This window comes from Crinia signifera, chromosome 19, assembly GCF_055691185.1.
Source record: "Crinia signifera chromosome 19, ASM5569118v1, whole genome shotgun sequence".
NCBI classification, from domain to species: domain Eukaryota; kingdom Metazoa; phylum Chordata; class Amphibia; order Anura; family Myobatrachidae; genus Crinia; species Crinia signifera.
In genome coordinates, this window is record NC_139226.1 from 63770028 (window position 1) to 63796192 (window position 26165).

The window sequence follows — 26165 nt, forward strand, 5'->3', positions numbered from 1 at the left end:
ACAATAAATGTGATAACATAAAAATTATTATTTGTCCCACAATGTGAACCAATCTGGGTCAAAGCATACTCCACTCAGAAAGGCAAACTTCTCATTAGTCTCCATTTGCACAAGACATGACATTGGACACATCATACAATGTGAACATCATATTCAGGCACATGTGAAGTCGCTCCTAAGTTGGGCGATGCATCTCTATTAACATATACTTCCGATTCACAATCACCACCCGAGTGCTCCAAATAAAGTACTGTGTCTGTAAAAAAGGTTGCAACTCTGAGTAAGCTGAAATGCCGGTCTTCCTTTTACAAGACCTCGCTAACGGCTGAATGGCCTGACCTTGTGCGGCCAGCATTAGACAATGAAAGCATAGTTGCCAACATTTTAAAATAATTTCCAAGGACTTTGATGTTGGGCCTGTGAGCTACACACATCACGTCAATACTGTATCTTCCATAAATGTTGCAAGAATTATATCTACAGTAATATGAATTAAATTAGACATTTCATCATGCAGTCAATCAGTACTGAAATCAGGGACATTTCAGGGGGCCAGTCTTTTTCAAGTATGCAGTAGTTAAAAGATGGATGTTAACTGACTTTATAAAAAACATTAATATATACTGCTATAATCAAGAAAGTAATGGCACTTTGCATTCTCATAAATACAATATTTAATTAGCCCGCTGACTGACTAAATGGGTGCCAATTGGTAGATTTGTGGTGCCGGGGGTTGGGGGTGACAGGAGGATATGGATGGGGTCATTGCGGCATCAGATGTTTGGGGGCCTTAACGTCACAAATTCCATTACAGAGACATGTAGAGGAATGTGTTGGTCATAATATGTTGGTAATTGAAGGGCTGTACACTGTAACTGACAGGGGAAGTGACTCCCTGGACTGATATCCTCCTATAGATCAGTGTTCACAAAGCTGCATGTACAATATCCATATCTCCCAAATGTATATGGCAGACCTGATTGGAAGGAGCTGTAACATTATCCTGAATATCTGGACTTTGGCCCTTATTCAGATCTGATTGCAGTAAAAATTTGTTCTCAAAATGGGCAAAACCATGTGCACTGCAGGTGGGGGATTCAGTACTGAATCCCGGCGGTCGGGATCCCGGCGTTCAGAATCCCGACACCGGAATCCCGACAGCCGAAATGCCGACAAGGGGGGGGACGTGGATCGCCCCCCCCCTTGCGGGCTCGCTGCGCTCGCCACGCAGCGGGCCCGGTGCCTCGCTACGCTCGGCACGCTAATTTATTCTCCCTCCAGGGGTGTCGTGGACACCCACGGAGGAAGAATGTGTCGGGATTTCGGCGGTCGGGATTCCGAACGCCGGGATCCCGACCGCCGGGATTTTAACTGTATCCCCAGGTGGGGCAGATGTAACGTGCAGAGAGAGTTACATTTGGGTGGGGTGTGTTGAAACTGAAATCTTAATTGCAGTGTAAAAAAATGCAGCCAGTATTTACTCTGCACAGAAACAAAATAACTCACCCAAATCTAACTCTCTCTATACATGTTACATCTGCAGTGCACATGGTTTTGCCCATTTTGAGAACAAATTTGTACTGCGATCAGATCTGAATAAGGGCGTTTGGGTACAGCATACTTCCTAAGTTTTGAAAAGTAGAAAGAGGTCTAGGTGTGCTACCACAACTATTCACTGCTGATTTACTAATTAGAAAATGAGACAAGGCCTCACATCACCTCATCTATTCCTCCTCCTATAGCGGAAAACAGGAGTGGGGTAGTCCCTGAAAAATATGAATGTTATGAACAGTAGGGAGGTTTCGGAGAGGGATAATCCTGACAGGAGCTCCTTATGTTCCCAAACCTTCTCCCCTACCACCCTCACCCTCATGCCTTGCCACCTAAACCTGTCCTCTGCCCCATAGCCTAACCCCAACCCAGTCTAAACCTAAGTGTCTTAACCTAACCCTCCCGTTCTCGGATTGACTCAGCATATTTACATTCGGAATTCTGGCACCACTGTTCTGACAGCAGATGGGATGTTTGGTATACTGAATGCTGCCATTCTGCGCGCATTCCTTGTAGGAACAAAAAGGGCCCAAATTCCATGATTTTAGCTGTTTTTAGTAGTAGTAGTACGTTTATTTATAAGGTGCCACAAAGTGTCCGCAGCGCCGTACATAGCAAACAAAAAACAAATTACAAGGTAATGTACAGGGTGTGTTGATAAAATACAGCATAAATAGGGGTATAGCTGGTAGAACTAAAATCAGCATCAGTTCTGAAGTAGGTGTCGAAATTGTCGAGGAGACAGAACATGAAGTAGAGGAAGGGAAGAACAGGACAGGAGCACAGGTGAGGTAAAGAGGTAGGGTGAGTACGTGAGGAAGGAGAGCCCTACTAATAAGAGTTAACATACTAAAAGGAGGTGGGTGGATGAACGAAAAACAATAGGATAAGTAGGAACGGATGGTAATGGAGGCAGGATAGGAGGATCAAAAGAGGTTAGGAGGAGGGATAGGCTAGTCGAAAAAAGTGGGTTTTGAGGGAGCGCTTGAAGGAGGTAAGGAAATCAGAAAGCCTGATGGGTGGCGGGAGGTTGTTCCAGTGCAGGCGGGCAGCGCTAGGGAATTCTTGGACACGGGAGTGGGAGGAGGTGATTAGGTGAGAGGTCAGTCGGCGGTCAGTGGCAGAGCGAAGAGGACGGGAGGGAGTGTGGATAGAGATCAGTGAAGAGAGGTAAGGAGCGGTGGAGGAAAAGCCTTGTAGGTGGTGGTGAGGAGTTTAAAGAGAACTCGGAAAGGAATGGGGAGCCAGTGAAGAGATAGACAGAGGGGGGAGGCGGAGGTAGAGCGGCGGGAGAGAAAGATGAGCCTAGCAGCAGCGTTAAGAATGGATTGGAGAGGTGTGAGGCGGGTGAGAAATAGTCCAGAGAGAAGGATGTTGCAGTAGTCAAGGAGGAAGATGACAAGAGAGTGAATGAGAATTTTGGTCGTGTCAGTGGAGAGGAGAAAGCGGCAAGACTGTGAGAGAGCACAAATGTGGGGGGTGAAAGAGAGGGAGAGTCAATGATGACACGAGGCAGCGCGTTTGGTCGGTGGAGGTGATCAATGCTGATGGAGATAGTGGGAGAAGAGGGGATGTTCGGGGGATGGAAGATTAGAAGTTCCGTTTTAGCCATGTTTAGTTTCAGGAAGCGTTGGGTCATCCAGGCTGAGATGGCCGTGAGGCATTCGGAGACCTTGGACAGGAGTGATAGAGATAGGTCGGGGGAGGAGAGATAGATTATCAGTATCATCAGCATAGAGGTGGTAATGGAAACCATAGGAGCTGATGAGAGTGCCCAGAGAGGGGGTGTAGAGGGAGAAGAGAAGAGGGCCAAGGACTGACCTTTGGGGAACACCGACTGGCTGCGGGGTAGTAGGAGAGGAGGAGCTCGGAGTGGAGACGGAAAAGGAGCGATTGGAGAGGTATGAGGTGAACCAGGAGAAGACCGTGCCAGTGATGCCAAAGTAGCGGAGGGTGTTGAGCAGGAGAGGGTGGTCAACAGTGTCAAAGGCAGCCGACAGATCAAGCTGGATGAGGATAGAGAAGATGCCTTTGGATTTAGCCGATAGTAGATCGTTAGTGACTTTGGTCAGGGCAGTTTCAATGGAATGTAAAGGGCGGAACCCAAATTGGAGGGAGTCTAGTATGGAGTTAGCAGTAAGGTGGCTTAGGAGATGATTATAGGTCAGATGTTCTAGGAGCTTGGAGGCAAAAGGGAGGAGGGAGATGGGCCTGTAGTTGGACGGAGAGTTTGGGTCTAGATTTTTTTTTTTGAGAATTGGGGAGACAAGAGATTGTTTGAAGGAGGAAGGGAAGATCCCAGAGGATAGGGAAAGATTAAAGAGGTGAGCCAGGTGAGAGCAGACTGACAGACTGAGACGACAGATAATAATGGAGGGGATAGGATCGAGCTGGCAGGTGGAGGGAGAAGCGGATTGAAGGATAGAGTGGGCTTCAGCGGCAGTGGTGGGATAAAATGAGGACAGGGGTGGGAAGGAGGGGAGTGGAGATGTAGGAGAGGAGAAGGGAGAGGGTGAGGTCATGGCAGAAGTGATGGCAGTCCTGAGAGAGGAGGTTTTGGTTGAAAAGTAGGTAGCAAAATCAGCCTCTACGATGGAGGACGGAAGAGCTGGAGGAGGGGGGAGAGTAAGGAGTTGAAGGTGGCGAAGAGCATGCGGGGGTTGGATGATTGGGAAAGGATGAGGGACTTAAAGTAGTATTCCTTGGCCAGAGCAAGGGCAGAGCTGAAGGAGGAAAGAATGAATTTGAAATGGAGATAATCCGCGAGGGAGCGTGATTTCTTCCAGAAGTGCTCAGCAGTGCGAGAGCACTTTTTTAGGAATTGGGTGATAGGCGAGTGCCACGGTTGGGGGTTGGAGCATCGAAGGGGGATAGAGGAGGGAGGGCAGGCAGAGTCCAATGCCGAAGATAGGGTGTCATTATAGAGGGAGGCGGCGAGGTTCGGGAAGGACATGACGGCGATTGGGGCGAGAAGAGGACACAGCGTGTTTGAGAAGGCAGCAAGATCTAGTGTGTTGACATTTTGCCGTGAGACAATGCGCGTGGGAGTGGGGGTGGAAGTGGGGGAAGCAGTGAGGAAGAAGGAGATGAGGTGATGGTCAGAAAGAGGAAAACCCGAAAAAGTGTAGTCAGTAAGGGAACAAGGATGAGAGAAGATGAGATCGAGGGAGTGTCCTTGGATGTGGGTGGGAGAGGTAGTCCACTGAGATAGACCAAGAGAGGAGCAGAGAGAGAGGAGTTTAGCCCACATTTCTAAATGTTACTTTGGTGGTTATGCCATATTTTTCATTGCAGTTCAGCAGGATCCTCCTATTAGGATCACTGGGGACCTCTGCTGGCCACTCTCTACATTCATCACTGCAGCATGAATGCAGGGGTTTGACTCCTTATTGGGTGGCAGTGGTGTTCTTCCAAGCTGTGTTATAGAGTGTGCTTTACTCGTACAGCCCTAAAAACAATGATTACAAAGTTTGGCCAGCAAAAAATAAATTCTAGAATGTGGAACTCTGTGACGTTTAATACCAACAATGTTAGAAATCACCCTGTGGCGTCCTGGGGACGCAGCTCCCGGCTGTTAGAAACAGGATGTGGTTGGGCTCTTCAAATTATTAATGTCCTATACCATTATATAAAAAAATTGTATCAGTTGGGTCTTACAGGTTATAATTTATTTATTTCTGTCTCAATAGAGAGCTAAATAAAAATAAATAAAAACATAAAATTGTACATATTGTATGCAATTTACACTTGAACGTTGTTTATGCAAATTGGACTAATAAAAAAGCTTTATACTTATAATTTGTAGAGTCCCGCTTGTTCCTATTGTGCTCTTTGTAATCGGTGTGCTTTGTTATGAAAGAAGATCAGCTGAAGGATAAATCATTTGGTGGTTGTCCATATACCTTGCAGGATTCAAAACTGCTGGATGATGAGTTGTCCCTTTTGATTTAGGAGAGTCCTCACGATTATGCAGGCTATTGTAATCCAGTAATGAGCAGGTGATGGTCTCCCAACAGGCAGAGATGTTCTAGCAGATCGCCCGATGAAAGCTGAAAGTGCTGTAAGAGCTGGTCCAATGTGGGATATCCAGAATGAGTTTAAAGTCCAATTCAAATGAAGTGCTGGTGCTTTCTAATGTGTTTCATTGACAACTGGCACCTTCGATAAAGCTGCCTAGTGCAGCAAAATGTGGATTGCAGTCCGAACCAGCCCATCAGGACTTTTGCTCCAGTCTTTACCACCACCCACTGGGGTACTTCGGAAAACGGAGGCTACTGCTCCCCAAACATCAATTCCTATTAGGAAACTAAGGACATTTCCATTCCATCAACGTCCAATATTCATTCAGTGGATACCGGTAATTTTTGCCAACATTGGGCCGACCACTTGGACTTCACATGGACATAGTCTATACAAACAGGGGCGGTAACTATTTGTTTTATAACTGCTATACCGTTTGGACATAAATAGGAATGGACTCTCCAATATTGCTGCTAAATTGTGGAAGTAGGTGTTTGTTATCCAATTGTTTTTATACCATGGTCTGATAATTAATTGTGTGATTTTATCTATTGTTCATTAAAATATCATGTAAAGATCATCCGATTTTATTTTAATTTCAAGATCCATCAGCACTGCATCTCTGTTTTTGTTTGTGTTTGTGTATTATTATTCTTCTTTATCTTTCTTGTGCGCTTATTAATACCCAAAGTCATTTGGTGGTAAGCTTACACTGGCACCAGTGGCATAAGTCCTGGTGGCACCCAAGTACTGGCAGGCATACAGTATAATAGCCACGAAGACCTGCTGGTGACCTCTGTGAGTCTTACACCTGGATGTACCTGGGCGAATGTCCAGAAGACGGTTGCCAAGTACCACCTTCCCGGAACATCCTATCCTCCAAGCCTGCTTCATCTAGTTTGCTAAGGTCTTCTCTATCTTGATCATATTACACAAGAATATTAACAGGAAGAGAGATGGAGTCAAAATAAGTTAATTATCATTTTATACATGATGTAATGCTTGTTTTTATTTGGTACGTAAATGCAGACCATTATTCAAAGCAGACAGCTTATGCACAATAAAAAAATGATGACAAACACATTTTATTCAGTCAAGAAACCCGAAGGCAGGTTCTGGGCATGCACTGAATTGGACAGTACATGTGTGAGCCTGTTTGTGTTCTTCTTGTCTGAGTGATAAAATGTGCATCTAGATGTATGTTGCAACTAAATCATAAGGACTTAATCTTGCATGGACATGTTTTACTATAGCGAGAGCTGTGCAATGTTTAACAGGAAGGGCTATGTGTATGTTATGCGTACATCATTGATGGTAAGCTATTATCAGAATAACTGTGCCATATGATAAGCCTAACAGGGGGGGTTATTCTAGTTCACTCTTTCTGACAGATTCCTTCTTAGATGGCCAAAGCCATGTGCACTGCAGGGGAGCAGATGTATCTTGTGCAGAGATAATTAGATATGGGTGAGTTATTTTGTTTCTGTGCAGGGAAAATACTGGCTGCTTTATTTTTACACTGCAATATAGATCTCACTTTGAAGTAAAACCCCACCCAAATCTAATTCTCTCTGCACAAGTTACATCTGCCCCACCTGCAGTGCACATGGTTTTGTCCATCTAAGAAGGAATTTGTCAGAAAGAGTGAACTAGAATAACCCCCAAAGTCCTAGGAATCTGTAGGACATGTAAATGCTTATTCATAACTGGAAGTTGAGATGTGTTGGCACAAGTGATAGTTTGTTACTAATCCAATACAGATTTCTCTTTAATATCTGCAATAGAAGATCTCTACAATTATTTATAAGAGAGAAGGGGGGCCCGGTTGGGGAGAGCTTTTACACTCCAAGTATACTAAAATCCGGTTACATATGGTAGAGATTAAAGAATAGTACACACATGTTAAATCACAGTCAAAGTGTAGAGAAAAAGGTCATCACATTAGTAGAACATTCGTCAGTTCATTAGCACATTTCACAATTCCCTGCAGCATATAGAACTGCTACCTCCCAACTGTCCCGATTTTCTCAGGAACGTCCCCTTTTTTGGGGGGATGTTCCCGCATTCAACCTGGGGCTAGCAGCATCTATTCTCACAGGCAGAGGGGCTGGCCATGCCCCTTCAGCAGCAAAATAGGGGCATGACCTTGCGGGGTTCACTCCATGGCTTCTTTTAAAGTTGGTAGTTATGCTAACTATATTAGAGATATTGGGGTCAATTTACAAAAGCTTCTAAAAATTAAGGTGTTGTTGGCTATAGCAACTATTCAGATTCTATCATTTCTCTGGAAAAAAGGCACAGATACCTGGGTATCTGTTTAGGGCGCCTGTATAAGTGGTTAGGCCTGCAGCAATCGAAAACAGGGATTGTCAGTCCCTATAAAGAATAGGAAAAAATGGGGGGAGATTGCGCAAAATTGATGACAGAACCAAGGTTGGTATGAATATAACAATAACAATTTATTTCTATATAAAACACTCTAAAAAATGGTGCAATTGCATCGGGGGAATTAAAAATGAAATTGTCGGGAGATTGAGAAAGCTGAGTCCAGTATGGATATTGTCACCTTATTTTCTGGCAGGTTGGAGATGGGAGATGGGGACGGTGGAATTGTCCTCCAGACACTGGGACAGTGATCCCTTTGCAGAGTGTCCTCCAAATCGGAATGGAAAGGGTATTGATCCTTTTGATTTGGATTCTCTGTAGTGTTGAGATTCCACTTGTAACCAAGTGTGGGTACCTTAGATAGGTGGCGTTCCTTCAGAGGTTGGTACCGCAGTATGGGGTTGGTGGGTGGGTGCCCCGGTCTGGTTCTCCACTGGTGAAATAGAAATTGTAGTTATCCTTGCCAAGGTGATATCTGGAACAGCAGCAATGTTGGAAGGGGGTGGCTGGTGTGCCTGGGCCTATTTGCTGAAATATGACAGGCGCCCGGTGCCCTCCTCAGAGATAACCCACTTGATAATGGGCTCTATATGCAGATACCGGATTGGCGGCACTCACGGGCGGATTGAACAAAGGACACAGAGTCTCAGTTGTGATCAACGTTTCAAAGCTCGATTGGCTTTTTCGTCAGGGATCCTGACGAAAAAGCCATGATTAGAACTTTGAAACGTTGATCACAACTGAGATAGCCACCTTTCAAGGGCAGACTAGCTCCACCCTGTACTTGGATGCCACCTGGTCTTTCATGGTGATACAAAGTCCCACTAGTACTAGTAAGAAGATAAACTGATGAGACGACACAAAGATAAATTAGGCTCTGCACATGGACTAAAATATGCAACCTTGCAGACAAGGACTGAACACAGGATTTGCAGCATTTACAGCTATATGCAAATCCATTGCAATAAACCAAAGACTATAACCAAGGTATTGTGGATAGGTTTGCAACCTAACCGCCTAAGTAACACCGTCGCCAGGCTAGACCAATGCCTCTGGCATCTGCCGTGAGACAAACAAACAAGAAATATACACAAACAAGTCGGCATGCGGTTAGGCCTGCACCTTAACCGCCTCCATGACTGTCTCAGGACAAGAGCTATGGTTCCAGCTGGTGCTGTGAGAATACCAATGGCAGATTGTAATGAAAGGTGCACCTGCCACCACAATGTGTGGGGAAGCCGCAGGTACTCAAAGAAGCTGGACACAGACAAGATCACACACACTGGAAGCAATGGTTCTGTGACACAGGCAGGATCTGACAGGACACTCGGCAGGTGTGCTTGCTGGAATACTTAGAAAGAGGCTGGAATAAACTGAACTCGATGGAATAATCTCATTTCAAACACATAGAAATCACCAGGAATATACTAAGAGTATCACAGAATTAAAACCGGCAGACTCTGAGTGCTGAAAGCATATCTATATACCAAGTGGCTTAGGAAGCAGCCACACCCAAAGAATAAGGTATGCATGGAAACAAGGCAAAGTGGATCATCCAAAACCTGGAGCGCTGATCCGGAGAGGTACAAAACCCACACAGAGCATGAACAACAGTGACTGCTGTGGTCGCAGCCCATGACACTCTATAGGTAAATATGTGTGTATGGGGTGTGTAATAAAGTTACACTTTATTACAGTGTGTGTGTTTTATGCAGGTATTGGTTCTGTTGTGGTATTACAAGAACCAGTGGGCTCATTAATGCCCAGCATGCTGGGACTTGTGGTTTTCAAAGTTCCTCCATGTGGGGTAGACTTGCTAGGACTTGTTGTTCCACAACAAAACCCAATCTTTTATTCTATTTTCTTACAATTTACTGGCAATAGCCCAGCCTTCACAGCCCAGAGGGGCTGGAGGCAGCCTCAGGCTTCAACTCTGTGGTTGCCTTGGAGGGGGGGGGGGGATTCCTTTACTGTTCCTCTATGCAGTGATCACCTGGCCTGCACTCGCCGTTGGGCTGAAGGTCATGAGGTTGTACTGCACTGAGGAGGGGGGGGGGGGTGTGGAAGTAGCCTCCTCTCCCTCCCCAGCCAAGCACCCACTCACGTTGCCGCTCACAATGAAGTGCTACCCTGTAGACCACTCAGATAAACTTTGTCTTTACATGTAAACTCATTCCCACTGAGCCGCTAAAATTACAAGTGCAGCAACCTATTCCAAAATTCTGATTCTTTCCCAATTATATTGTCGAGAAGTCTATCCCTGGACATTTTGCTTTGGCATTAGAACCAATGGCATATCTTCTGCATGCACATCTCCTTTAATAAGGTGATCAGGTGGTTAATGCAGCTCTGTATGTAAATGAGATTGGAATATACAGTTGCCATGCCCATAATTCTACTGGTGACAGACACATTTGAGATGCATTATGGTCTTCCGATAAACTATGACAAATCCTAGTCCCAGGAATGGACAAACTAGACAAATGCCTAGGGGCATCCCAAACTTATGTCCTAATAATTATTGTGTGACCACGCCCATTCTCAGCAACAATAAGCCCCATTTTGACCTGCATGCCTTCAGCATGCATTGTACTTATGTATAATATGCAGGTTCTTGCTGGCAAGTGCACCAAAATGAGGATTGCTATGGGGTATCAGGTTTTGCTGAATGCTGCTGTGATCTGTACTGCTATGCAGGGCCGTATTTTTATATGGGCTTAATGGGCACTTTTCCAGGGGCCCCAGGTATATAAGGACCCTATGCTGATAGCTGAGGATTTCCTTTTTTTAGGGATACCAGAATTTTGAAAATCGGCTCTGGGGGAACTGGAGATATCCAACTTCAAAGCAGTAGTCCACATCCGACCTGTTAATTGCAATTCCCAGTCATATTTCTCAGGTTCTCTCTAACAAAGTTTTTCTGAGAGTATATTCCAAAAGCTGGGACTGTCTTCTTTCTGTCAACACTAGCGGCTTGTCTCTGTCATGCCGAGAACCAGAGATATCAGCCTTCCAGCAGCCAGTCCCTGCTCCAGCTCCAAACGTCTGGTGTACAGTTTTATAGTTCTGACAATGGATTGCTCTGGTTCAGTCCTGATCTCTGATCCCCAAGTCCCCAGCACCTCCTGAAAGTTGGGACTCTAGGTTTTTATAGTATTGAAGGCTAAGAAATCTATTTCCAGATAATGGCGATATCTGTAGTTAAACAAGCTGCCCTTCAACCGGAAAATGACGAATATTAAGCCCACTCCATTATCCAACCCTCACCTGCGTATAAAACACCCCCTACCTCCCTGGAAGTCATTTACAAGGGACCCTTCATTCAGCTCAGTGCCCCCTTCCACATGTTAGTGTTCACCCTCCCACCACCTGTGCAGTAAAGGAGTAAGTTACTGCTCCAGGTCCTACATGTTGAATGGAAGATAGAACACCCCCTGCCACCCATGGGACATCAAAGCTGCTGCTGATAGCACCCCTCACCCTTAGGAGGGGAGAATGGGTAAGGGCCCCGGTGCATTGCTTTGCCCAGGGGCCCACACTGCTGTTAAGACGGCCCTGCTGCTATGTGATGGAGGCTTGGTCAGAGGCGGAACTAGGGAGAGTGATAGGGTGCACCAGCCATAATCTTGCCTAGGGCATCAAATTGGTTAGGGCCGGCTCTGGAGATGATATTGGGTTTTCAGGAGGGCATCTCTCTAAGAGGAAGAATGGAGAGCCAGCTCTAACCAATTTGATGTGCCAGGCAAGATTATGGCTGGTGCACCCTAGCACTGCCCCTAGTTCTGCCTCTGACCCAGCCCCCATCACAGCAGCATTCAGCAAAACCTGGTACCCCCATAGCAATCCTTATTATGGTGCCCTTGCCAGCAAGAATATTGACAACCCAACCGGCATATTTTAGATAGGTACGATGCACATTGAAGGCATGAAGGCCAAAAAGGGGCCTATTCATGCTGGGAATGGGTGTGGTCGCACAATAATTATTAGGACATAAGCTTGGGATTCTCTTAGGCAGTTGCCTAGTTTATCTATACCTAGGACGGGCTCTGAGTACCTCTTCCCCTATGACAGGAATATTACAATGTCCAGTGCTATGAAAGACTATTCTTCCCTGATCGTGCTCCTGTTTTCTTATTTGAAAGATAAATCAACAGATGTGCCCTGATACATCTAACCTTTTTTTTGTCTATAAAAGCATCTTATTAGCAACACAGTGTGACTAGGACGTAAGATGAGGCTGATTTATTTGATGTATGACACTTGTATATTGCTTGTGACTGAGTCTGTATATGGAGCAGAACTGAACTTGTATTGGAAAAAAGCTGCAGCTGCTACATTGTATATCTCCAAGTACAGATTCAGACGTGACCTAGTATGCAGAGAGGGGTAGTTTAACATGACGGAAGCAAAGTTGTATGAGGAGATCAGTGTAGAGGTGCCCTCTGCTGGGCTAGATTACCACTTACATACACACAACAGCCAGGGAAACAGCACACTGGTCCAGGCTTTTTAAGAAATCTCTTTTATTGTGAAGTATACAAGCAAAACATAAAGGGGTTATACTGGTACATTCACGAGGACGTGCGTTCGCACGGGGACCGATGTTTTGCATATGCGCAGCCCCATTTCTGCGCATGTGCATATGCTGGGTGCGTGCGGCCATGGTGAACAGATTGTTCGCTGGGTGCATGCACCCAAGGCTGCGGATGGGGGGCTTGGGGCGGTGGCAGATAGTCGCACCATCGGGAACACCGAACGTTTCATGGGAGCTCCAATGAATCCTCTGGGCACTCCCATGGAAATCGCCCGGTGAAATGGGCGGGCAGCAGACCTCACCGGATGTCAGCTGCCCACCCACTTTCTTCTGAATGCCCACACACATATTAGGTTACCTCAGAGTAACTTAAGATGTGCGTGTGCCTTCCACATCATTCAATGGTAGACAACCATCAAATGATGTGGGTGTTCCTCCACAGCCTGCAAATGGATGTTAATTTTAAACATCCATTCGCAGCCCATGCTTACGAACGCGTTGTGCAAGGAGGGGCATGCGTATCGACATTCACAGGATGTGTCTGGTGGACTTGCAAGGCTGCGAAATCAACCAGAATAATGTCCAAAAAGAAATAAATGTTAGCCTAACTAAACATGATAGGTTCCCTCTGTCAGAGTGGTAAGACCTAGTGCACCCACCACAAACACAGACACACACACTATTTACAGATAGTAAATCACAGTGGGGTTTATTCTAGTTCATTCTTTCTGACAAAATCCTTCTTAGATGGACAAAACCATGTGCACTGCAGGGGGGCAGATGTAACATGTGCAGAGAGAATTAGATTTGGGTGAGTTATTTTGTTTCTGTGCAGGGAAAATACTGACTGCATGATTTTACACTTCAATATAGATCTCACTTTGAAGAAAAACCCCACCCAAATCTAATTCTCTCTGCACAAGTTACATCTGCCCCACCCGCAGTGCACATGGTTTTGTCCATCTAAGAAGGATTTTGTCAGAAAGAATGGACTAGAATAACCCCCTGTGTCTTATAAAGGCCTTCTGCCTGTTTAACAAGGAAGTGAGACCCTGAGCAAAGCCCTAACCAAGATGTTATCATCCTCTTACAGGTGCAAGTACTAATTAGCCTGCTCTCAGCCCCGAAATGGGTGGAACCCTCCCTTCTCTATAACACCCATACCCCAAGGACCCATAATTGGCTTTCACTAAACACCCATGCTTTAATCAAGTTTGTTTAGCAGAAACAGACATTTTCAGGGGGAGGTTTAAATCACATACAGTAGGTGAAAAACCTCCCACAAACATTTCTCCCATTTATCACTTGACTTTACCAATGCTTTTATCAAAGGACATATCTTGTAGCTCCTGGCATAAACTTTACAGTTAATTCCTGTACATTTTCCAGAAAGCCCCAATTTATCTTCCTGCCTCGCTCTTCTGAAAACTGAATAGCACATCTCCTCTCTGGCCTGGATGGACAGGAGATCACGCATACTGTAAAGGCCCCCATACACTATGCGATTTGGGCACGATTTCACCCGATTCGGATGAATCGGGTCATGAAATCGGCCCAAATCGCATGTTTAAACATCCCCTCCGATCCGATGCGCGGTCCCGTGCGCATCGGATAGGGCTCGGGCATTTGGACCGGCAGCACATAAGATTTCCTAAATCTTATGTGCAGCCTCCGGGCAGCAGGGTCAGCGGGCGGGGGACACTGCGAGGGCAGAGGCGGGCAGTAGCAGCGAGCGGGGGACGACGGAGAGCCGGGCAGAGTCAGCGGCAGCAGATGCTGGGGACCTGCAGGGGGTGGAGCCGGGCATGGTAACCTCTCAAATAATAGGCAGCGGGCGGGGGGACGCTGGAGAGCCGGGCAGGGGACACAAAGGCAGCGCGCGGGGGAACGCCGGTGAACCGAGAGGGAGCTGGGCAGGAGGATCGGGGAATCACTCTGCAGCTGCAAGGAAATAAAAACCAATACAAATGAATGGGCAATTGCTGATTGGCTGAGAGCTCTCTCAGCCAATTGCTGATTGGCTGAGAGAGCTCTCAGCCAATCACTGGCTGCCCATTCATTTGTAATAGTTTTTTTTTCCTCCCTTGCAGAGTGAGTCCCCGATCCTTCTGCCCAGCTCCCTCGTCGGTTCACCGGCGTCCCCCCGCGCGCTGCCTCTGTGTCCCTTGCCCGGCTCTCCAGCGTCCCCCCGCCCGTTGCCTATTTGAGAGGTTACCATGCCCGGCTCCATCCCCTGCAGGTCCCCAGGGCCAGCATCTGCCTGGCTCTCTGGCGTCCCCCGCTCGCTGCCATGCCCCCCAGCTCCCCAGTGTCCCTCGCCCGCTGATTCTGCCCGGCTCTCCCCCTGCAGCTCCCCGGGAGTTGCATATGATAAATCGCATGGCGATTTATCATATGCAAAACTTGGCACATCAAGTGCCTAATCGTGTGTTCCACTCCCGGGAGGCTGCCGGGGAAATCAGGTCCGACTTGTCCCTAGGACAAGTCGGGCTAATGTATGGGGGCCTTTAGGTTGGATGTACTTATCAGATATGAAGCATTTGTGGGCTTGGTGCTTCATCATTTTCCATGCTACAGTTATGTGGCTTTACTGGCACATCTGTGGCTGTGGGCGCAGCAGAATTCTCTTGATTCTCTTTCAGCCCTATTAATTTATCAAGTAACAGTTTGGCATATTCCACAGCAGGCTCTTTTACGGGACACCTTTTCTTGTAATAGTCCTCCTTAGCTTATAGAGGCTCTAAAGATCCTAGGCCAGAGATAAACTTTTCCCACTGAAAACCTGGCTCCAACCTGTATACGACCCAGGATACTGAACAGGGGCTTCACATATACTTTGACACCGCAGCTGGGACCAATCTCCATCTTCAAATGTTCCTGAGCCAGCCAATTGGCATCCTTTGAGACATTATGTAGTCCATAAATGACCTGAGACTGCCTTTTACACTGCAGATGACCTGGATCGAACTCTGGAATAACCACGGTCTTAAGTCCCAGATACATACCTAGGACCTGAGTCGCGCTGGCAATAACCTGCGCTCTTGGCTCTATGCGAAAGGTGTATAGCAGTTTGGTACTACTGCTGCTTGTGCAGCCTTAACTGCCTCATCAATGAATTAGTGCTGGAGTGCTATCACATTATCGGAGTAAATCCAGTGATTAGATGTATTAAGCAAAACACCTCTCAAGTGTAATAATTGAATCCCTGAAAGGTCTACCTGTTGTCAATGAATGGGTGTTTGGAGTATGAAGAGGAGGTTGCTACGAAGGTTGCCTATCTGGAATTCCTGTTTTACCAGCTCTGCAGTAACGCCATTTACATACAGATACTGTGGCGGGCACCCGGGCTCCGGGGGGGGATTTGCGGGCGATACTGCAGCAGCCGCCCGCACTCCAGGGGGGTGGGGGGGGGGTGGTTGTGATGCGGGCAATACTGCTGCCGCAGCAGCCCCCACGTCCAGGGGGGAGGGCAGCGTTGATTCAGAGGCGGGATGGGGGGTGGGGGAAGAGGGAAGCCCTCTGTCTTACCTGCTCCCCGCTCCCAGCTTTCTATGGTACCTCTATGGTACCTCTCCTCGGCGGCTCATTACCGCCCTCCAGTGGCCGGCGCCCTAAGCAAATGCCTAGTACTACCTAGTGGTGGCACCGGCCCTGAGCTGATGTAAACCTGATAAATAATGGGAGTTGCCGAATGACTTGCTCTGATAAACCAATGCTAATGTCACAGTCATTACTAATGTTTTCTGTACATTTTATCATATAAAAATGTGTGTCTATAGATATTCCAGTTACCAACAAAGGGGACTATGTCCTATAAAGAAATAGTTAAATGTCCATTACACGGACTCCTTGTGAGTAGAGGAGTCAGACCATTGGGAGAGGCCGAGAGAGGAGGTTAGAGAGAGAGGTTTAGAGGCATGAGGAGAAAGTGGGCTGTCAATAGCAATATTGAAATCACCCATGATGTTGGTGGAGATGTCAGAAGATAAGAAGTGTGGCAGCCAGGCAGAGAAATCTTCCAGAAATTTATGTTTGGGAAGCCCAAGTGGGCGACAGATAGCAGCCGCATGCAGAAAGAAAGGGGTGAAAACCCTGATAGAGTGAACTTCAAATGATGTGAATGTGAGTGAAGGTACCAGTGGTAGGACAGTGTGCACAACTGGGACAGTAATATACCTACCCCACCTCCTTTACTGTTACCAGGCCTGGAGCTGCGCGGCTGATCTTCCTGGCTAGACTTTCATCGTCTGCTGATCCGCTCTGTCAGTCCCTCCATTGGTTGCCTGTATTTTACTGCATTCAATATAAAACACTTCTACTTACATACAAACCCATTACTCTGACTACACCGACTTATATCTCTTTGCTTATTTCAAAATATATCCCCACCTGACCTCTCCGCTCTGCACAAGATCTGCGTCTCTCATCCACACTCATTACTCACTCCCACTTACACTTGCAGGATTTTTGTCGGGCATCACCCACCTTATGGAATGCCCTTCCACGCACAATAAGACTCTCATCTAGCCTCCAAAAGTTTAAGTGTTCCCTGAAAACTCACCTCTTCAGGCAAGCCTATCATATTCAGGAACCCCCACACAACCTCCAGTAGCATTCATATCTAATTGCATCCCATCAGGACTTGTAATCTGATGGGACTGCCATGCTATGGAATTCTATCCTTATGTATCCCTCCTATTATCCCTATAGATTGTAAGCTTGCGAGCAGGGCCCTCCTACCTCCATATCGGTTTGTATCTACCCAGTTTGTCTAATCACTGTTGTTTCCAATTGTAAAGCACAACAGAATATGCTGCGCTATGTAAGAAACTGTAAATAAATAAATAAATTAATAATGGTTAGCATTACTGCCTCATAACTCGGAGGTCATGGGTTTGATTCCCATCATGGCCCTAACTGTGCAGAGTTTGCATATTCTCCCCATGCTTGCTTGGGTTTTCTCTGGGTACTCTGATTTTCTCCCACATTTAAGAAATATACAGCATATTCTGTATGAATGGATTTGTGTATGTAATAAGGTACACAGCTGCAGTTTATACATTCACACTGTTTGAATTGTGACACAATCACCTTGGCAGATACTTAGGTTAAGGAAATTATGTAACCACAATGCTCTCCAAGAGGTCAGAAAGTGACACAGCAAGAGAGGACAAAAGAGCAGGCTGCTGATGGGAACAGGCTGGGTGGTGGTGAGTGGTGTCAGAATAAACACACATGGGAGGGGGTCTACATGTCTACTTAATCTTTTTTATGCCAATACCAGGTAGCTAACAGGCTAGATATTATACATGAGTGATGTTATACAATGAACTCTAGTATATGTCCGGGATAGTAAGGTGACCTAGAATAAACTTGAATTACTTCATTTATGATACTTTATTTTCAAGGTGCAACAAGTGGTCTGCAGTGCTGTACAGTAGGCAAAACAACAAGTCAGTACAGCGTAAAAAACAGTATAGTACACAAAACAGTACAATACAGTAGAAAAGTAACAATAGTAACAAGAGGTGCAATGGGACTAGACACCTTAAGGTGATACCTGTACCTATTAGATTGGGCACAAATAATGGGTCTGGGAGTAGAATTTGTGTTCATCCCCAATGGTGTTCTTAGGGTCGAAGAAGTCAATAGCACACTTGAGGTTTCATGTGCTAGAAAACAGCATTGATTTCTGTAGTTTACATGAAATCATTTTCTGTTTGGTAATCCCTGATTGTAGGTGTGGGATAAAGGCTAGTCAATTGAATAACTTTTCTCCAAGCTATATGGTAATAACTCAACAATTAGCCATGGGATGAACCTCACAGATAATTGAATATGCCTTTCTGTTGGTGCTGATGGGCACTGGTGTATTTATAATGTATGAAGTGTCTGCAATTCACACAGGGCCCTGAGACTATAATGGTTATAGCAAAGCAGGGCCGGACTGGGACCAAAAATCGGCCCTGGCATTTTTACCGCACAGGCCCATCTGCTTGAGACCTCCAATCGTGATATTGTGTCATAGTGCGACAAGGGGTAAACAGTGCCTTACAATGTTTAAAAACAGGAACAGTATGAATACAAAAGTAACTTTGAGTACATAACAGGGTACTTGTTTCCTAGCACGGCCACAACGATCAGAATCGCGGTCATCGGGGGTAAAATCGGGGCCATCGCAGGCATCGCGGCCGCTAAAAAATCGGGTGCGATGGGCCAGACGCGATGCCCGCGATTTCCGTATAGAGAACAATGTTAAATGCCTCAATTTACCCGCGATCACCCCGATTTCCCATAGGAAACAATGTTAAATGGATCAATTTACCCAAATTATCATAGGGAACAATGTTAAATGGTCCAAAAACACCCCTGAACATAAAAATGTCCTCCCAAAAGTACTATACGCCACCCCGCGATCAACGTGAACCCGAAGCGTGGTGAGCGCAGCGAGCCCGCGAGGGGCGGCGGTACGCGTCCTCCGACCTTTTCATGCCCTACTATCCACTAGGGCGTGGAGTTGAGAATAGAATAGTGTGGCGAGCGCAGCGAGCCACCGAGCCCGAAGCGTGGCGAGCGCAGCGAGCCCCGCGAGGGGACGCGGATACCTGTGAAGGCCGCGAAGGGACGCGTTTACCTGTGAAGGTATCCGCGTCCGCTCGCCACGCTTCGGGCTCGGTGGCTCGCTGCGCTCGCCACACTATTCTATTCTCAACTCCACGCCCTAGTGGATAGTAGGGCATGAAGAGGTCGGAGGACGCGTTCCGCCGCCCCTCGCGGCCTCGCTGCGCTCGCCACGCTTCGGGTTGACGTTGATTGCGGGGTGGCGTCAACTACTTTTGGGGGGACATTCCACTGCTCTGTGGGTTTTTTTGGGGTTTCTGGCCCATTTACCATTCTTCCCTATGCTGATTTGGGTAAATTGATCCATTTAACATTGTTTCCTATGGGAAATCGGGGTCATCGCGGGTAAATTGAGGCATTTAACATTGTTCCCTATGGGGAAATCGGGGGCATCGCGTCTGGACCATTTAAGCATTTTTAGGTGCACACGACGCGACGGACCCGATTTTTCACTGTTTTCAATGCATTTCAATGGAAAAATCGGGGGCATCGCGTCGGTCGCGTCGCAGGCCACTAAAATTACCCCCGATGGCCAAGATTTGTGGCCGTGCTAGGAAACAAGTACCCATAACAGTAAAATAATTACAAGTTAATTTGGTATTTGTGTATTATCACAGCGCCCGTTAAGTAGTTTACGTACTGTCCTATTCAGCGTAGTGTCCCTTCAGCACGGCGGCGGCAGTTGGGCAGTCAGTGCAGTGTCCCTCCAGCGTAGTGTTAGCGCTATTTGTGACTACAAATGTGACTGCGACTGTGTGCACGTCCCTCCAGCGGAATAGCGGAACAGCGACTGTGACTGCTACTGTGTGTACGTTCGCTTCGAAGCGGAGCTAGCGGAGCATTATGCAGTCAGTCAGCGTAGTCAGCCAGAACGCTTATGCAGTCAGCATAGTCAGTCAGAGGAATGCTTTATTGTTATATAAAGTCCAGTTGCAAGTTAACACATGTTGTCATTAATGTTTCAGATGGATGATATGCCAGGAGTGAATGTTATCTTTAAACACCCCCACTATCCACGTTAGCCCGAAGCGTGGTGAGCGCAGTGAGCCCCAAGAGGGGATGCATTACGTGTCCCCCCGACCTGTTCATACCCCCACTATCCGCATCTGCGTGGTGTTGATTTTGACAGAAGCATGGTGAGCGCAGCATGCCCCATGAGGAGACGTGAAAAACAAGCCCGAAGTGTGGCGAGCACAGGAAGCCCTGCGAGTGGACATGGAATACATGTGAAGTAATCCTCATTTTCCGCATCCCCATAGCTCCTTGGCTATATGTATTTAAATACCCATCAATCAATGATGTCAAATCAGCTAACATGGCATCCAACAGTGCTAGGCGCAGAGCCAAGCGGTGTAAGACTTCCAGAGCCAATTCTTTGAGAATATGTGTTTGTGCCGCACACTTGTGTGGCTTAGTATAGATAGCCAGTTTCCTCTGTGCATTCATTGGCTTGTCTTTTCCACCCGGGTAAGAAACCCTTGGCCATTGACAATGTATCCATGTATTGCTTCCTCTCACCTTACTTGCTGGAAAACTATTTCTTTTGGAAGCACCGAGCAGATCTCAGTGTGGCCCAAATCATCAGCTGCTCCTTGGCTATATGTATTTAAATACCCATCAACCAATGATGTCAAATCAGCTAACATGGCATCCAACAGTGCTAGGCGCAGAGCCAAGCGGTGTAAGACTTCCAGAGCCAATTCTTTGAGAATATGTGTAGACATTGGATAATCAAGCTATATAGTGGGGTTATCGTTTATTAAACTGCTTGTAAGTCAGCTTGTAAGTCTCACCTAACTTGATAGAAAACACAAAGTTGCTGAACTTCTTTTGAAAGCTCTGAGCTGATCTCAGTGCTGCCCAAATCATCCGCTGCTCCTTGGCTATATGTATTTAAATACCCATCAACCAATGATGTCAAATCAGCTAACAGTGCTGGGCGCAGAGCCAAGTGGTGTAACACTTCCAAAGCCAATTCTTTGAGCAAATGTGTAGACATTGGATGATCAAGCCATATATTGGAGTTATCCTTTATTAAAGTTTGCTTGTAAGTCAGGAATGAAACTTGTGAAGACGGCATGTTGAGATGTCGAGTCAAACATTCCTTAAGTGAACATGTACGATTAGGAAGGAAGCCCTCGGTTTCCATGAAGAACAGGTTTACATCTCCTACCTGTGTATCAAAGACATTGCAGAACCACCCCATATTGGTGGGACGAGACATCCCCCAGCCAGCGACAGTCTTGGACCACATTTAGAATGCTTTTGTCTTCAAGCACCATTTGTAGCCCATTTCTGAAAACTCCAAGCTCCAAGAGAAGGACATTTAAAAAGATAAACACATCTTTTCGTAGCCACCTGCAGCCAGCACAACTTTCCATGGCAACATAAGTTCAGTCCCACTGCACCTAAGCTCAGGACTTTCTGGCTCTATAGAATTGCAGCACCAAGCATAGGCTGAAACTGGTCTATCACAACATAGTCTGCATCTTCATCCTCAACTGCCCATTTAATGGCCTGCAGGATACTGTCATGCATCCCATGTGGTGCAGGTAGATCAGGCTCTCACTTCCCCGGCAGGTTTCCCAGCATCTTCAACGCTCTCTTGTGATAAGGTTTTATCTCTTTCATTAGCTGTATTTTCTGGCTCTTGACTTAAAGGACCAGACGATTCTTCTTGGTTCCACTTTCAGAATGGTATGCCCAAAGAGAACTTTTGTTCCAGGCACTTCTTTCCCAGTTGCTAAGTCCTTAACTTTTCTTAAGGTGATTGTACGACACATCAATATTCATTGGCACACCATGAAAGCATCCATTGGTGGTTGTAAATTTGATATTATTCCCAATGAGCCATGATAAACGTGTATTATGGGCACAGGACCAAGCACAGCACACACCGCCGGCAGCAACTGCAAAGAACAGCACCCTCCTAAAGACATTTTATCACAAATCCCCAAGGAGAGTCAAAGGGTGTTGGTGGTTGCGATGCCGGACTTTCCCATCACTGTGGTGGAGGATTACTTTGGTGACAGCATCTAAGTAGACATGTCAGACGGTCCTTACCTGTACTGAAAGGACAAAAAGGCAGTTTGGAAGCCCCTGTACAAAGTCAAACTGGTTCTATTTAACCTGAGTTGTCCCCCCTCCAGTGTGTACTCTGAAAGAGTTTATTAGTGCAGCGGGGAACCTGGTCAGTGAGCAGTGTAGAAGGTTGCTTCCGCAAAATGTGGAGAAGATGATGTTCATCAAAATAAATTGCATGAGGATTTGCTTCCTTTTTTTGTGAGGCCCAAACAAACCAATCATTTCAGCCACAGTCCTGTGGCAGACCCTGTTGCTGAAATTATTGGTTTGTTAAAGTGTGCATGTCCTATTTACGCAACATAAGGGTGGGTGGGAGGGCCGAGGGCCCAAGGACAATTCCATCTTGCGCCTCTTTTTTTGCCCTTTTTGGGGCCTAGTTTTTCAAACAGCCATCCTGTCTGCTTCTGCAGTGCCACTCCTAAATGAGCCACATGTTTGTTCTGCCCACTTTGATGGCTTAGCATAGTTATCTAACTACCTCGGTGCAACCTTTTGCCCTAAAAACTATTTTTTGAGATGGGAGTTATTCAGAATAGACTGGAAAAGAGTGGAAATTAATGATATTGAGGTTAATAATAGCGTAGAAGCAAAAAACAAAAACCTGCAATTTGAGCAGTTTTTTTGCTTTTTAAAAAATAAAAATCAGAACCCAAAACACAAACCACAAAACACGAAACACCAACATGGTGGTGTTTTGGAACAGATCCAGATCCAAAACACTACCCGAGATCCAGGCCCAAAACGTGTTTCACGGAACATGAAAGTGCCAGGTGCACATCCCTACCTGTTACACAGAGTAATTAGAAGATTAAAGCTGAAATAGGCAGGAGATTATAGTGTGGCTGAGAGACATTTTATATTGTAGCGAATACCCATAGATCAGGGGTGTCCAAACTTTTTGCGACGAAGGCTAGATTTGATGAGGTGAAAATGTGGGGGGCCGACCAATTAGCCTGACATTCTTTGAATCATTAATCACATCAGAATGATCCCCCACTCTATGTCCCCCAGCCTGCCCCTTCTTCACTGTATGTCCCCCATTCACTGTATGTTCCCCACTCTGCACCCATTCACTCTGTCCCACAGCCTGTCCCCCTTCTCTTAATGTCCATCAGTGCCTCCATTCATTGTATGTCACCAAACCTGACCCTCCTTCACTGTTTAACTCCCATTCACTATGTACTCCACTCTGCCCCCATTCACTGTATATCCCCCAGCCTGCCCCTGCTCCCCCTTCTCTGAATGGCCATCACTGCCTCCATTCACTGTATGTCCCCCAGCCTGACCCTCCTTCACTGTATGTCCCCCACTCTGTCCCCTCCCTTCTCTGTATTTTTCCCAGCCCCTTGTGTGAGTCAGAGGAAGGAGAGGCAAAGCAGGCACTGCAAGGACAGGAGATGCTCGGGCTCCCGCTGTTGCCCTCCTCCGCTCTGCATGTTATGGGAGCAAGCTTCACCCTTGCTGCCCCCCTCCCCAAACACTGCTGTCACTGTGATTGTGGAGTAGGGTGATATACGATTGCAGCAGCAGGGGTAGGACGCCAAACACATCTGACTGTGGCGGCCGGCACCTCCTCACTGCAGCAGACAGTAAGGTAAAGGCGCACTCGCCGGGGCCCCACCTTTAGTGTCCTGTGCTTCCCACATCTAATGCTCTGCCCGCTTCCAGTTGGAGGCTGCGGGCCACTTGAAATGACAGCACGGGCCGCAATTGGCCCCCGGGCCTGACTTTGGGCATGCCTGCCATAGATGATGGTAGACACACCTGATTGGTGGTGTTAGACACACCCAATGGGCAGTGTTAAGGTCCATACACACTGGGTGACTTTGATCTGAAAGCCATTCAAAACAGCAAGTTTGAGCGGCTTTCAGCTCAAAGTCGCACAGTGTGTATGCCCCGGCGATGAGCGGTGATGCGTGCTCCCACATCATCGCGGGGAAAGCCGCTCATCTGCTGGTAGTACCAGCAGATAAGCGGCTTTGAGGACGACATTGCATATTGCTGCGCTATACAAAACCCACTCCCACCACTGACCGCACAGGGCAGGGGGAAAGCCGCTGGGTGTGTATGCACTGAGCGGTTTTCCATCCAACAATGACAGCAGTCATCGCTGTCCATACACGCTGGCCATAATTTCCCAGCGTGTATGGACCTTTAGACAAGCCCAATGGGTGGTGCTACACACACCCCTTTGACGGTGCACCCCGTAATAAAATGTGCTGTGCACGCCTATGATGGAAATAGTTCTTCCTGGGCCCTTGCACAAAGTTACCTGCTGCTCGTACAGTTGCAGCAGAATTCTGCAGTGCGTAGGGACAGGCAGGGCACTGGGCACACACAGCACAGGACAGGAGGAGTGAAAGTCACAGGACCCAACCACTGGATCTGGACCACATATCTGCGTTAAGATTTTGCACAGTGGAGGACTGTCCTTCCACCTACCCACACCCAGTCACCCATTCCTCCCACTATCTCTCCTCTCACTGACCCTCTCCCAGGCTCTGGATCTCAGCGAAGCCTCTGCTGCAGACACCGGTGGCTGCTCTCTCCCCACCAGTGCTCCTGGCACCAAGCTATAATTAAGATTTTGCACGCCTGGCCTTTCAGCGCATCCTGCCCATGCAGATAGGGAACTATCCTATCCAAATGACACTGTCACACACTGTCCACTTAGCTCCCCTCATCCGCGCCGCTCAGAGCGAAAGGCTTAGTCCCGGTCGTGTAATGATGTAGATATGCAAATTAAGTGGCTGCTCAGCACAGTGTGGTGATGCTGACCGTTTAGAAAAATGGATGGAGAAAATCGTCCCACAAGGCCATCGGCCCTTCTGGCATTTGCCAGAAGAGCCCAATGGCTAGTCCGGCCCTGTAGGAAAGGGTATCCCGCACCAATATTCTCACGCTGGTCTCTCTTTTATGGTGACATTTAATAGTATGAGAGATTCAGAAAGTGAGAGATTTGGTAAGAAATTTCCAGTTTTTTTAAAGTGGCAATCATTAACATAGCAAACTCTGTTTTTTTGCAGTGTAAATGATTGCCGTCTTGGTACTTATATGTTAGTTGGGCACCCACTAAGCTATTTGCTTAGTTTTCCATGTCCCCTCGCGGGACTCGCTGCGCTCGCCACGCTTCGGGCTCGGTGGCTCGCTACGCTCGCAACACTATATAGAATCAACTCCACCAGGACATGGATAGTGGGGGTATGAGCGTACTAACTATAGTGGGTGCCCAACTAATATACAAGTACCGCCATACTAAATCTGACTTTCTGAATCTCTCATCCTATTAAACCTCACTGTCCACTCTCCCAGATGTCTTGTAGTTATGTGGAGTTAAATTGATATGAGGCTGTCATGAGGTGCCACCCACAACTTATATATTAACAACAATTTGTAACAAAGAATAAAAAAGATAAGTGGATTTATATCTAGGGTGCACTGGGTTCAGTTATTGTAATTAAAATAGTTCAATATTATAAACTCAAAGGAAAGTGCAAAAGTAAGAAAATAGTGTTTTAAAACAATATTCCTAGTGGGCCATTATGTATTTGTCCTCCTATTATTATATAGAAATCTGTTGCTAATTAGCTATACTTCTTGGACCTTATTCTGGTTGACATGTAGCGCTGCAAAGTTCACAGCGCTTCATGGCTTTTTTTAGCCCGCCTTGCCACCTGCGCCCCTTACCCTACACTACTGCGAAGGGATTTTGCATAAACATCCATTCTCAGCCTATGGGGCAACATCCATATCATTCGATGGTCGGTGACCATCGAATGATGTGGTGAGTTCACGCAAAACTAATATACTCTCAGGTGTCTTAGTTTTGCGTGTGTCCTTTGTGAGGTCCTCTGTTAGCTGTGGCCGGTCAGATGCTAAACACAATGGGGGAAATTAACTAAGATGGGAATAAGACTTCACATGTGATGTTGCTATGGGCAACCAATCAGATCCTGTCTACTATCTTCTA

General features: G+C 46.7%; 1 pseudogene; it reads right to left on the reverse strand.

Moving 5' to 3' along the window:
• Nucleotides 1–8620: 8620 nt before the first annotated feature.
• On the reverse strand, nt 8621–25920 carry LOC146041549 (piRNA biogenesis protein EXD1 pseudogene; annotated as a pseudogene).
• Nucleotides 25921–26165: the final 245 nt, after the last annotated feature.